This window comes from Chaetodon trifascialis, chromosome 18, assembly GCF_039877785.1.
Source record: "Chaetodon trifascialis isolate fChaTrf1 chromosome 18, fChaTrf1.hap1, whole genome shotgun sequence".
NCBI lineage: Eukaryota > Metazoa > Chordata > Actinopteri > Chaetodontiformes > Chaetodontidae > Chaetodon > Chaetodon trifascialis.
In genome coordinates this window covers 2,758,057-2,770,130 of record NC_092073.1, presented here as the reverse complement: position 1 = coordinate 2,770,130, position 12,074 = coordinate 2,758,057, and positions in this window count along the sequence as shown.

The following is a 12,074-nucleotide window of genomic DNA, read 5'->3' as shown; positions in this document are numbered from 1 at the left end:
AACAAAATAAACACAAAATATCCTTGCTGTTCTCCTGGTTCATGACACCCCTGCATTAGGCTGCTATGTCTTTATCGTCGTCTGAGTCTTGGTCGTAGCCAAGGATCACATTGGCACTGTTTTCCCTGTCCTAAAACTGGCCTCCATTGGTCTTGGAGGCTGTGTTTGGTCCCAACCCAGTCAAATTCACTGGGAGGCTGCTCAGCCCAGTTCTGTTGCCCGTGGTGTAAACACCAACAATCCTCCAGTGCTCAGTCGGCTAAAAAAGGCCATTAGCTACTAACTGAACTAACTAGCTAACGGCAGCTAGTAGTTACAGCCAGAGATAGCTGCAGCAAAGAGTACAGTGAGCAGCAATGCTATGATCATATGAGCGGTGCTGCTGTGGTGTTTGTGATAATGCTATAACAGCACTAACAGATGTCATAAACTCCTTATTGTTCCAATAAGCAGTATTTTATTCATTACAGGTGGTATCAGGCGTGTCTGATGTCCATCAAAGAGAGAAGAGCCACTCCTTCATCAGAATATCTCCACAAATGATCAGATACAGACTTGTTTTTATTTTCAGGTTAATCCAAGCGACCATTGTCTGTACAGTGTGAGCAGGAACTGCTGAGGGTCATAACAGCAGGACGTCATGTTACAGATGTGCCAGGAGTAAACAAACATTTAATAACTCTCAAAAGACAGGACTGGCAGGATAAATCTGGATGGGGATAGTGAAAAATTGAATATGACCAGGCATTCCAGCAAAAGAGAGGCCAATTAGCCAATTAATTTGCAAAATTCTGTTTATATCATTATTGGGGTTAGACAAAAAACAAAACAAAACAAAAAGAACTGGGCACGTTATCCAGTGAAAAGAGCAGTGTGTACTGTTAAGACTTCACTGTAGTGTTAACCTACTGAAACTGTCATAAACCACTCGTATGTACAACCATAGTTGAACAACAAAGAAAATTATATTTTTTAGAAAATTCCTCTTACACATGAATCGTCTTTAGTAAGTCCCAAAAAGCAGTTAAAAATTTAAGAAGGATTTAACCAGCTGTGTAAATGTCTGCAGATAATGTCGCTGATTTTATGTCCCACTTGTTTGTGTCCTCTGAGAAGATGGGTTTTGATAAGACTGCTTGATTCTCTATGTTTCACACCACAAGTCTCACTGCCATTATCTGACAAGAGCGACAAAACATTTGCCTCATTAAAAGCGTTCCCGCAGGGCTGATTGTCAGTCATGTCCACCTGTTACATTTGGTCTAACCCCCTGCAGACACTGCTTTCAGTGTTACTGACAGTACAGGGGATCTAGCCTTTGGTATGGCACTTTTCATACTTAAAAGCAACACAAAGTGCCTCACAGAGGCTAAAAACAGCAAAAAAGAAAACGCAGCCCTCCCGCCCCCATAAATACATAGAGACATATAGAGAATCACAGACACGCACGTACCCTATGGACAAGGCAAGGAGTAAGCCACCTTAGGGGGCCATCCACACTGAGAGGGCCCCTGGCCCATAACTAGGGAGCTCCACCTGAGACCACCCCGACCCAGGCAGACAGGGGGCCCCACACCGAGGTGCAGAGGCCTCCAGCCATCCAGGCCAGAGCTGTCCCCCCGGCAGCGCCCCCATCAGTAGACCAAGAGCAACTCCTGGTGTGGGGGGGCCCCCAGGAGGAAACGCTGCAGCTAAAAACTAAGGGGACTAAGACATAAACATTTAATGAAATAAAATGAGTAAATGAAATAAATAGTAAATAAACATGTCGTTAAAACATGCAACTAAAATAAGATACAAATAAAGATTAAATATGATATGATAAGAAGACTGATTAAATCAACCAAATCCATTCAAAGCCTGATTAAAAGGTGGGTCTCTTTTTAAAAACATCAACGGTCTCTGCGGCCCTGAGGTTCTCCAGCAGGCTGTTCCACAATCGGGGGGCCATAATAGTTAAAAGCCACCTCCCCGTGAGTTTTAGTTCTTACTTTTGGTATGGTTAAGAGGCCAGTGCCAGAGGACCTCAGGGTCCGCGAGGGCTGATAGGGTAAAAGTAGGTCAGATAAATAAGAAGGCCCGAGACTGTAAAGACATTTAAAAACTAATAAAAGAACTTAAAAATCTATCCTGAAACGCACAGGGAGCCAATGCAGCGATTTTAAAACTGGTGTAATGTGCTCCCGCCCTCTGGTCCTTGTCAGCACTTGTGTGGCTGAGTTTTGTAATAATTGAAGATTGTAGATAGTCTTTTTGGGAAGACCAGAGAGCAGGGCATTACAATAATCTAAGCGACAGGAGATAAAAGCATGCATCAGCACCTCATGGCTGGCCTGAGAGAGAGACAGGTGGACTGCTATATTCTTAAGATGGTAAAAACTTATCTTTGTTATGTTTTTTGATGTGTGGAACAAAAGTAAGCTCAGAGTCTAAAATCACGCCCAGATTTTAACAGAATGTGTTGGTTTAAGATCTTGTAGTTTTGGTAAAAGTTTCTCTCTCTGGTCTTCAGGGCCAACGACTAAGACCTCTGTTTTGTCCTGGTTGAGCTGAAGGAAATTTAATAATCAACCTCCCATTTAGCATGGCAGCCTTCCATTCATGCACACTGTGGCAGGACTGTGAGAATGCTCCTTCGTCTCTGTTGAAAGGGGGAGAGCACAGCACTGTTGATGTCTGCTGGATAGAAGAATGGTGAAGAAATAATAGAAAAGGAAGGAATGTAAATATAATTCTACCCCTAACCTTAATGTGGGACTCCTGAAAGTCAAATGCAAATGAATGTGATGAAAGTATCGTGTAATACACTTTAAAACATGTCCTGTCCTTTGCAGTTGTTTTAATGATCTGTAATGATAGAGCTTTATTCTGCATGCTATAAATACACTTTGGTGGCAATTTTTAAAACAACATTTCATCATCTGGATTATTTTGTTATAACCAGCAACATCTAACGTACCATAACACTGTAGAATAGAGGCTGGCCAGGAAGTGGGGCATGACTGCAACTACTTGAATGCTCCTTGAATATAAAAGATGTTACAAGTAACAGTTCACTATTAATAAATAATTACCAAAGTCTGACTCAAGTAAAATAACCAAAAAACAAAGGTGTCAGAAAAAGAAACTGTTTCCTAAAAGACTGTCAAGAAGACAGTTTAGTCAGACCAGAACACGACTCTGACACGCTTTGTCTGAATGTAAAACCAACCTGTAAACAGTCTCTAATACAAGGACATAATCAGTTTTAATTCAGTGCCTTTCCTCATAATACTCTAACATGACATTTCTTATCAGAGGTTTTATTTTGATTCTTGTCATCGATTTTGTGGCATTGGCCAAGCCTGTGAAATCAATTTCTCAGGTGATCCACCCTGAGGAGACACATACATGATATATGTATCTGTATACTGTGTGTGTGTGTGTGTGTGTGTGTGTGTGTGTGTGTGTGTGTGTGTGTGTGTGTGTGCGTGTGTGCATGCGTGTGTATGTGCGTGTGTGTGTGTGTGTTGGCTCATGTCTAGCCCCAGCAGGACAGGGTGTAATTGTACAGCAAGGAGTGTGAGCACTGCCACAGGACTAAATGATGGTCATGAATCCAGTGAGCTTCCATTATGTGAGCTGGGAGGACAGGCGAGAAAGCAGAGGCACAGCTGCTGCTATGTTTCCAGCTCAATTTATTGTGACTGTTACTGGTCCCGAGAAATTAATCATAATGTGTTGGTGACTGCTTTCTCTTGCGCCACCTTAATACTCTTATTTCCACTTTTAAACAGTAATTCTTTAATAAGCAGTAATATTTTTTTATGGAATTTGCTGAGTGATTCCCAGAATATGCTTTACATTTTGGAAAATTTGAAGACCTTCAGGCCATGTCGCCATGAACAAAACATGAGATATGCCTAGACTGTTGTGCAATTTACTCCAAATACTAAATGGAAATTCTTCAAAAAAAAAAAAAAAAAAGCCATAATTCCAAGAAGTTTCTTAGAATTTTGTCATTAGGAGCGATTACTTGTATTAGGAAGCTTTATGAATAAGACCCCAGGTATCTGTGAAGAGCAGCAAGACTGTGAAACAGATATTGAAAAAAAAAAAAAAAAACAACAAAAAAAATCTTTTTCACTAATTGGGGCATTTTTCTCTTTGCCAGGATCTTTGCATATTAGAAGCATACAGATGGTTTCAGTTTGCAGTAATTTCTAATCTCATGCCAGCATTCCTTAACGCTGTATCTTCAGGGCAAAAGTGAAACAAAGAAATACTGTTCTTAGAAATGCTTCCTTCTGTTTCTTTGAAAAGCAAAACAGAAAAACATTAACAATGCAGGGGATTTAAGTTCAGTTCAATTCAAATCACTTTATTTGTCCATAAGATGCAATAAGAGACATGTAGAGCAGTACAATTAACAAGTAACACAATACAGGAAAGAAAAAAAGTCAGAGCAATGCAGCACTGCTGATTTTGGAGTTATCCTCACCAGAAAAAATGACTGTATACTTAAAATACTTGCATTTTGGTTATTAAGACCCATATTTACTCATATTGATAGGTGGCAACCTCCCGTAACCATAGTAATTATGATGGGAGCAAAGAAGGAAGTCAGGTGATGTAGTGTAAAGTCTGCATTTGGAGGAAGATGAGGTGGATGCGTGGACAGGACTGATTCAATTCAATGCAACTCGGTGAGGAAGGATGAAACTGTGAGTGCACCTTTCAGGAGGAGGAGGAGGTGTGACATTCAAGATGGTGCTGCTAATCTACTGATTCAAACAAACATCTCTCCCTGGCCATTTTGGCCATTTTTCCTCATCTCTTGTTGCCTTTTTCCATTCAAAAGCCAGAATATAACATCCACTGACCTGGATCATCTCAAAGAATACATTGACGAAAGCTTCAGCAGAATCTGCATCATGAACAAGGAAAATACAGACAACATAAAAGTGGGTGGTTTCAGTCAGCTTCACTCCAAACAGCAAGAGATTCTGTCCCCTCCACTCTCCAGCAAGCTCAGGTACAATACCATTCACACCTCCGAAACCACGATGCAGTAAAGAGGTAAGCGACATATTCCTTTCTATCGAAAATAAACTTTGCAGACTTGACTCCAGAATTACTGATTGAAAGAATGCGCAATCAATTTCAGGCACTACACCAATGCCTGGACTTGAAAGGCAGGAAGGAAACCATCCAGGACCCACAAGAGCTCAGTATGAGAGACAACTTAGCTTTCACTGGCACTCCTGTAAAAACCACAGATGACCTCGAAAAAATCAGTCAAGGAATTCATGTTTAAACAGCTCAAAATGGGCCTTGAGACAACATCACATTTCACCACACACACTGTCAGAGACTGAAAAAGACCAGCAACTGACTATTTCAACCACTGCAACAGTCATCAAACGAAAATGTCACACGTGTAGTGGTATCTACACCTCCACTGGAAACCACATAGATGTATGCATGCACACTGTTACGACTCAGCTCGATGGGGGTAAGGGAGTAACAAAACAACAACAACAACAACAACAACAACAACAACAACAACAACAAACTATGTAAATGGTTAAAATAGTTATTTATTTAACCCAAGTGATTTTAAATTGTTTGGGTGCAAAGGATAACTTCCCAGACAACGAAAAGAGCAGTTGGGTGCTTTTCAAACAAATGAAATAAACATAACCAAAAGAGAACCCTCAAGAAGGAGAGCTTACCAGGATCACACACCAAAACAAAACGAAATAAAATGAGGCCTACCATAAAGGTGGAAAATGAGAACCAAAATACAAAGGAAATAGCACCCCCAAGTCTATTGAGGCTAACAAACGATATAACTGGAAGTGAGTGGAAAATCGGTCCCTGTCCTAAACCTAGCCCAGTTCATGTCTGGTTACAGCAAACCCACAAGAGCACGAGCTCGGACAAATCACAGAACAAACAAATCTCTCGTGTGCCGAGGACTGGTCATGAGAGATGCCAGACACATGCTGTTTCCACACCCACTCACCTGCAAACACTCACATCACTCACAAGAACGGTGGCGGCCGTAACACACACATACATAAATGAGGGGGAAAGAAAAGAAAGAAGAAAATGGGAAATGTGTGTTTATCCCCACAATATCAGTGATATCCATCCACACACACACACACACACACACACACACACACACACACACACACACACACACACACACACACACACACACACCCAGAGCTAACGTAACCCTGTTCTGTTGTTCCCCCTGAAATTCTTCTTACTGGCCTGTATTCACTGTTGTTGTCTTCCTCCTGTTGTTATGTCAGTGTTTTGTCTTTTGTCTTCCAATAAAAGATGTAAATGAAATTAAAACTCCAAAGGACTTTCAGCAGGGAGACTGCTGTTGGTGTCCAATGTGAAACCCATTTTAAGTTACATAATGCACTTACATTACATCACCTACAGTATGTTTTCAGTCACATGCTTATTTCAGCCAAGGATCTATTCATATATACATCTATCAGGGTTTGGGTCAAGGTAGACTCTATGCTGATGTTTTTAGACGTGGCTGTGATGGAGAACTCTCTCAGGAGCTGTGCCTCATACACAAGCTTATGTCACTGAGAAATATGGTCAACACACTGACAACTCACTGCTCAGGATGCAACAGAGGAAGAGGAGAGGAAGAGGCACAATGATCACCTTCTGCCAACAGTTCACTGAACAGTCATATTAATCTGCCTGTGTGGGCTCTCTATACTGTCTCCCATTGTACAGTCTGAATTCATTTCATACTTGAGTAAGGATAGTGAATATTAGACAAGTGGTGTCACTTCTAGCTGTATTTTGTAAAGAGTCCATGAAAAGTCATCTTCACCTTCTCCATATGAAGCATGTCCTGTGGAAACAGGATATTGGGTTTGGGGCATTGCATCCATTCAAACCTATAAACCAGTGGGAAATAGACTGTAGACAAAAAAACAACTTGGACTGAAGGAAGGACAGAGGGCTGAAGTGAAACTTCATTCTGGGGAAAATCAGCTTAAAAAAATGGAAATTGGAACATATAAATCCTAACCCATGACAGCAGATGAAGATCATATAATATGATATGATAGAAAGCCCCATAAGAGAAAGAGAGCTGGCACTGGACCTTGTGGAGAGACAGTTTTGTCATCTGAATGTTGGCTCTAAACAAATCTGCATCATTTGGTTTAATTCTGCATAGAGTGTAATTTTGCACAATTTTAATCTAGTGATGAGCATGAAATAATTTATTTATGTGTTTCAGTTGGTGATTATTTGATTCACTTAAAGAATTATTGAACAAAGTAGATTCTGTAGAGTGCATTTTTGGTCTCACGAATAATTCTGACATACAGTACACAGGACAGAAACTCCAAATTTAGCAGAGAAGCAAATTGCATGTATCTCATGTCTCAGCTGTACTGAGTTGTTTAAATAACCATTTCTGGCATTATTGGACTGTTTTGATTCATTGGTGAGCTGAAGGGATCGTTATTCACTCACCCAACGCTAATGCAGTGAGGCACATTACCTACAGCAGCTGTGTGAGCAGGTCTGAGTGGCTCAGGAGTCCTCTCGACCACCTGTAACTTCTCTCAGACGTATGAGCTGATTTTAGTCCTAACATGTTTACTTTGTGAATTCTTCTTGAAACAGAAGCTCTAGTTAGGACTAAGACACCGCTTATTTTTCTGCTAACTTAGCCAATTAGAAGAAACGTTTAGCCTTAGGATGTGAAAATGACGCGTAAAACTTCAGGAATCAGATGAGCTTTGTGATCTTGCACCTGGTGATATATTAGTGGTATTGTATCTCGAGGGCTTTAAGGTTTCAGTGTTTGGCCATGGTGGTGACCACATTTGATGAATGTTTTTTTTTTTTTTTCTCCATATGTCAGATTTCTTTTCACCGTCTTTCGCTTTTGCTGTTGGTGTCTGCACAGAGGCAAATGGCTGGAGATATCAGGGCTTTTTCTCCACTTTTATAAGTGAGTCATTTACTGCTTTTCTTTGTGCATTATGAAAAACATGTACCACAGATTACTCACCTATGATTCAAAGGCCAAACTGATTTACACTGTACACCGTACTACTTAAAATGTGGGTCATGTGTGCAGATACACTAGCAGAGCTTTAGCTAATAGCACACAGACGCAGTGTTTCCCTATACTATGATTATGAATGTCATAGTACTCTCCAAATCATTAACTTCATAATGACAGCATTTTCTCTGGGTAAATGATCCATTTCATTTTATATGCTCTTGGATATGCAATGAAACTATTTCATCTGCAGCAATCCAGCACTCACACCCACAGATAAGTAGCAGGGCCAGATTTCACACTTTCACATTCTTTCCATTTGTCTGTGGCGTTCTCCCCTCTGATCTCCTCACACATGATGATAATGAATTTCACACACACCACTGGCTGAGATGTTATCTCAAATCTGAAATATGGATGCATGGAATTAAGGATTATGGTGGTGTGGTGGCCGCACTGCAACTGCTACACTGGCCTGGCTGTATTTCAGCTTCATCCTCCATCAACCACTGCTGGGAGGAATTAAGTGTGTTTAATGTGTCCTCCCCCTGAGCTGAGGCGATGCAGATGCGAGTGCACCCTTCCATTTTTTTTTTTTTTGCTTCAGAGGCTTTGCTGAATTCAGGCTCACTCCCTCTAGATGTGTCCAATAAGCATCACCAGTCACTAACACTGAGAAGACCTTTAATATAAGTGTGCTGATGGTGAAGAGGTAGCCCAGTGGCATTCTACAGCCCTCCAAGGATCAACTATCAAGAACTCTCCTCCAGTGTGACAGATCTGCGTGCCTCAGGAAAAAGGCTTTGTCACCACTTGACCCTGTTAGATCCCGAACTCTTTTTCTTTCATTTCCTGTCACACACGTGTACCAGTTGCGAATCTGTTCCGGCAGTATGTACCTGCTCATGGCCTTCAGTAAACTGTGAATTACTATGCTTCACAGAAATTATGTTTAAGTCCCTATAGCAAAATGTTCAAAGCAGTGTGTACAAAAATGTGTCATGATTGACATTTTTTAAATCACAATGGCTTCTTACTTAGTTTCCCACAGCTTTCAGCCGAAGCTCATGTCCCTCCTCAGTGGTAGAGGACACACTGAGTCATTCTGGGCTGGGCTTTTTTTTTCTTTTCTTGTTTTAAATTCAAAGGGCTTGAGTTGGACTCATTTAACTTCTGTCCTTTCAATGTGCCCATAAATGTGCAGAGCACACATAGACTACTGTATGAAATACAGTGATATTTATTAAATTATATAAATTATGAATGGAATACATTTTATTGCCATGCATTACATGTGACAGTTCAGTTGACCATCAGGGAGAAGTTATATTTACTACTGCAATTTGCTTCTCTGTGACAGACATGTTGTTATTAATGTTTGTGAGTATTAAACATAACTATCATTGGTGGCAATGATAGTTATGTTTAGTTACTGCCTATCATAAATTTAGCTCATAGTAATGTGTGTGAGTGCGTGCGTGCGTGCGTGCGTGCGTGCGTGCGTGCGTTTGCATGTATCACAGGGTCTCAAGCCCTCTGTGCAGGGAGCTCCTGACTCAGATCTTAGATCATGTAAGTGCTGGTTAGTTAAAGCTGAGATTTTGGTCTGCATGAGAAAATGTCTGTGACCATTTGGTGGCACAGTGGAACAAGTGGTAACACCATTGTCTCACAGCTAGAAGGTCCCAGTTCGAATCCCACTGTGGGCGCTGGTGGCGTGTCCTCCACCATGCTTTCAGTGCCTGCTGCCCTTTAGGAAAAAGGGCCTTTCTGTGTGGAGTTTGCATGTTCTCCCTGTGCTCACCTGGGGTATCTTCCATAAATATACCCCCACTAAATACATGCAAGAAGATCACCACCTGACCAATGGTGACGAAAGGAACTGGGTCCCCAGGCTGTCGGCTGGCAGCCCACCGCTCCTGGTCTGCTGTGGAGGAAGGACTTTCCAGGATGGGGCGTATGTGCAGTCTCCCTCCTGTAACATGTGTGCTGTGGTAAAGTAAATCTTAATCTTAATCTTAATTATGCTTTCACCAGTCTTCACATTAGCACAGCCATGAACAGTTTACCATCCTCACTGTTGACAGGGTAATCTGTTAAGAATTTTAGATACAATGGGATACATGGATGAAAATACAGGTGCTCCTTTAGTTTACTAGTAGAAATCCACCCCAAAACATGAAATTGATGTACCATGATGTTTGCAGACTGTACATTAGAATGCTTCATTCAAAGATATGATATACTCTTAATATCAAATTTGAAAGAATTTCAAATCGAGGTTTCAGCCGACAGGGAAGATATAATTTACACAAAGGTGTGTCTTGTTAAGGTCATTCCACATCCTCCCCCTTGTCTTCAAATTCTTCATATTGACTTCTATTGCGTTCCAAAAATTAGACTGGACCAACTCCATAATTAGATGATGATAAATAAATGATCTGTGAGAAATCATCACAATTCCACTCAACATCAATAATCCTACATAGCTTCACAGTCATCTGTCTTAACACAACACAGTATCATTCAGAATCAGACAGTGTTTTCCAACTTGTGAAAGTTTTTTTTTAAGAAGTGTAAGACATGTACAGCTGCAGCCTTGAGGCATATAATGTCAGTATCACAGGTGTCAAGTGTCAGCTCGTGTCTTCTGAAACTGAGAAAAGTTGATCTGTGTTGAAAAGCTGTAACGATTGGACAGGGTTAAAAAGGTGGATCAAATGATGTCATTTGTTGTACAATTTCTGTCATTTTTCATGCAAATAGAGCTCACTTGTCAGGAAACACAGATTGTTTGAAATGTTTCAACAAATAACCATTGCTGTTGTATTTTCTAGTGAGGACCAGGCTGGATTAGGGCCACTTACCCCCATGAGGCAGTTGCAATAAAAATTTTGAAACTAAGCTATGCTGCCATGCTCCTGTGGACAGGCTACTAAAATGCGATGCAAATGCAATACACTTGCACATACCATAATACATGACATCACTATCATACAGAATTTAATTTATTCAATTCATGGAAGGGCTCATCTGTCCCAGGTGCTTCCACCAAAGAGCAAACCTCACTGATCGATTAGTGGATGCCAATCTTTAAGTGTCATTGTTGAATCTGTGATTCTGTCCCTCTGGCAGAATGAACCCTTGTTTGGTCTTCAGACACTTTATTAATATTGAGAGCCATCGATATTCTTTCAACCTTTATTTTAACTCACAAATACATTGAGGTAAAGACTTCATATACAATACAGCGGAGTAAATAGGCAAAAGATCCTAGACACCAAGAAAAACAAATGGGATGCTTAGCTAAAAATGTTGATAGAAGTAAAAATAATTAAATGTTAAATCAGTAAAATAACAAAACCTTTGGAATAAATAAAGCAATTAAACTAAAGTAAAACAAGAAGAGCTGGAAGTGAAATAAGACTGGATTTTCCAAGCTCTAACTTAACACTGCTAAGTCTTGCTGAACACCCATTTGTCCAATCATCTGTTCTAAGTTGGACTCCATTAATTCTTTTTATCTTGACTGTAGCTCTGAACAGGAGTTTCCTGCCTGTTGATTCCCAGCACATTTGAAAGTCCTCGATACACCTGTGGGATGCTGCGTAGTACAATGATTAGACCTACAATGAGCACTACACTCCCTACACTCGCACATACCTTTCACTTGGTTTTAGGTGGCACGTTGGAATGGTGGCACAGTGGGACAAGTGGTAACACTGTCGCCTCACAGCTAGAAGGTCCCGGGTTTGAGGGCTGGGGCACTGTGGGTGCTGGGGGTGTGTCCTGCACCACGCCTTCGGTGCCTGCTGCTCGGTTTGCATGTTCTCCCCATGTTCACCTGGGGTATCCTCCACAAAAAACCCCACTAAAAACATGCAAGAAGATCACCACCTGACCAATGGTGACAAAGAGGAACTGGGTCCCCGGGAAGGACATTCCAGGATGGGTCAAATTATTCATTGTGCATGCTTCCTCTGGGTCATTTGTGCAATGCGGAGAAATAATTTCACAAAGAAGCATG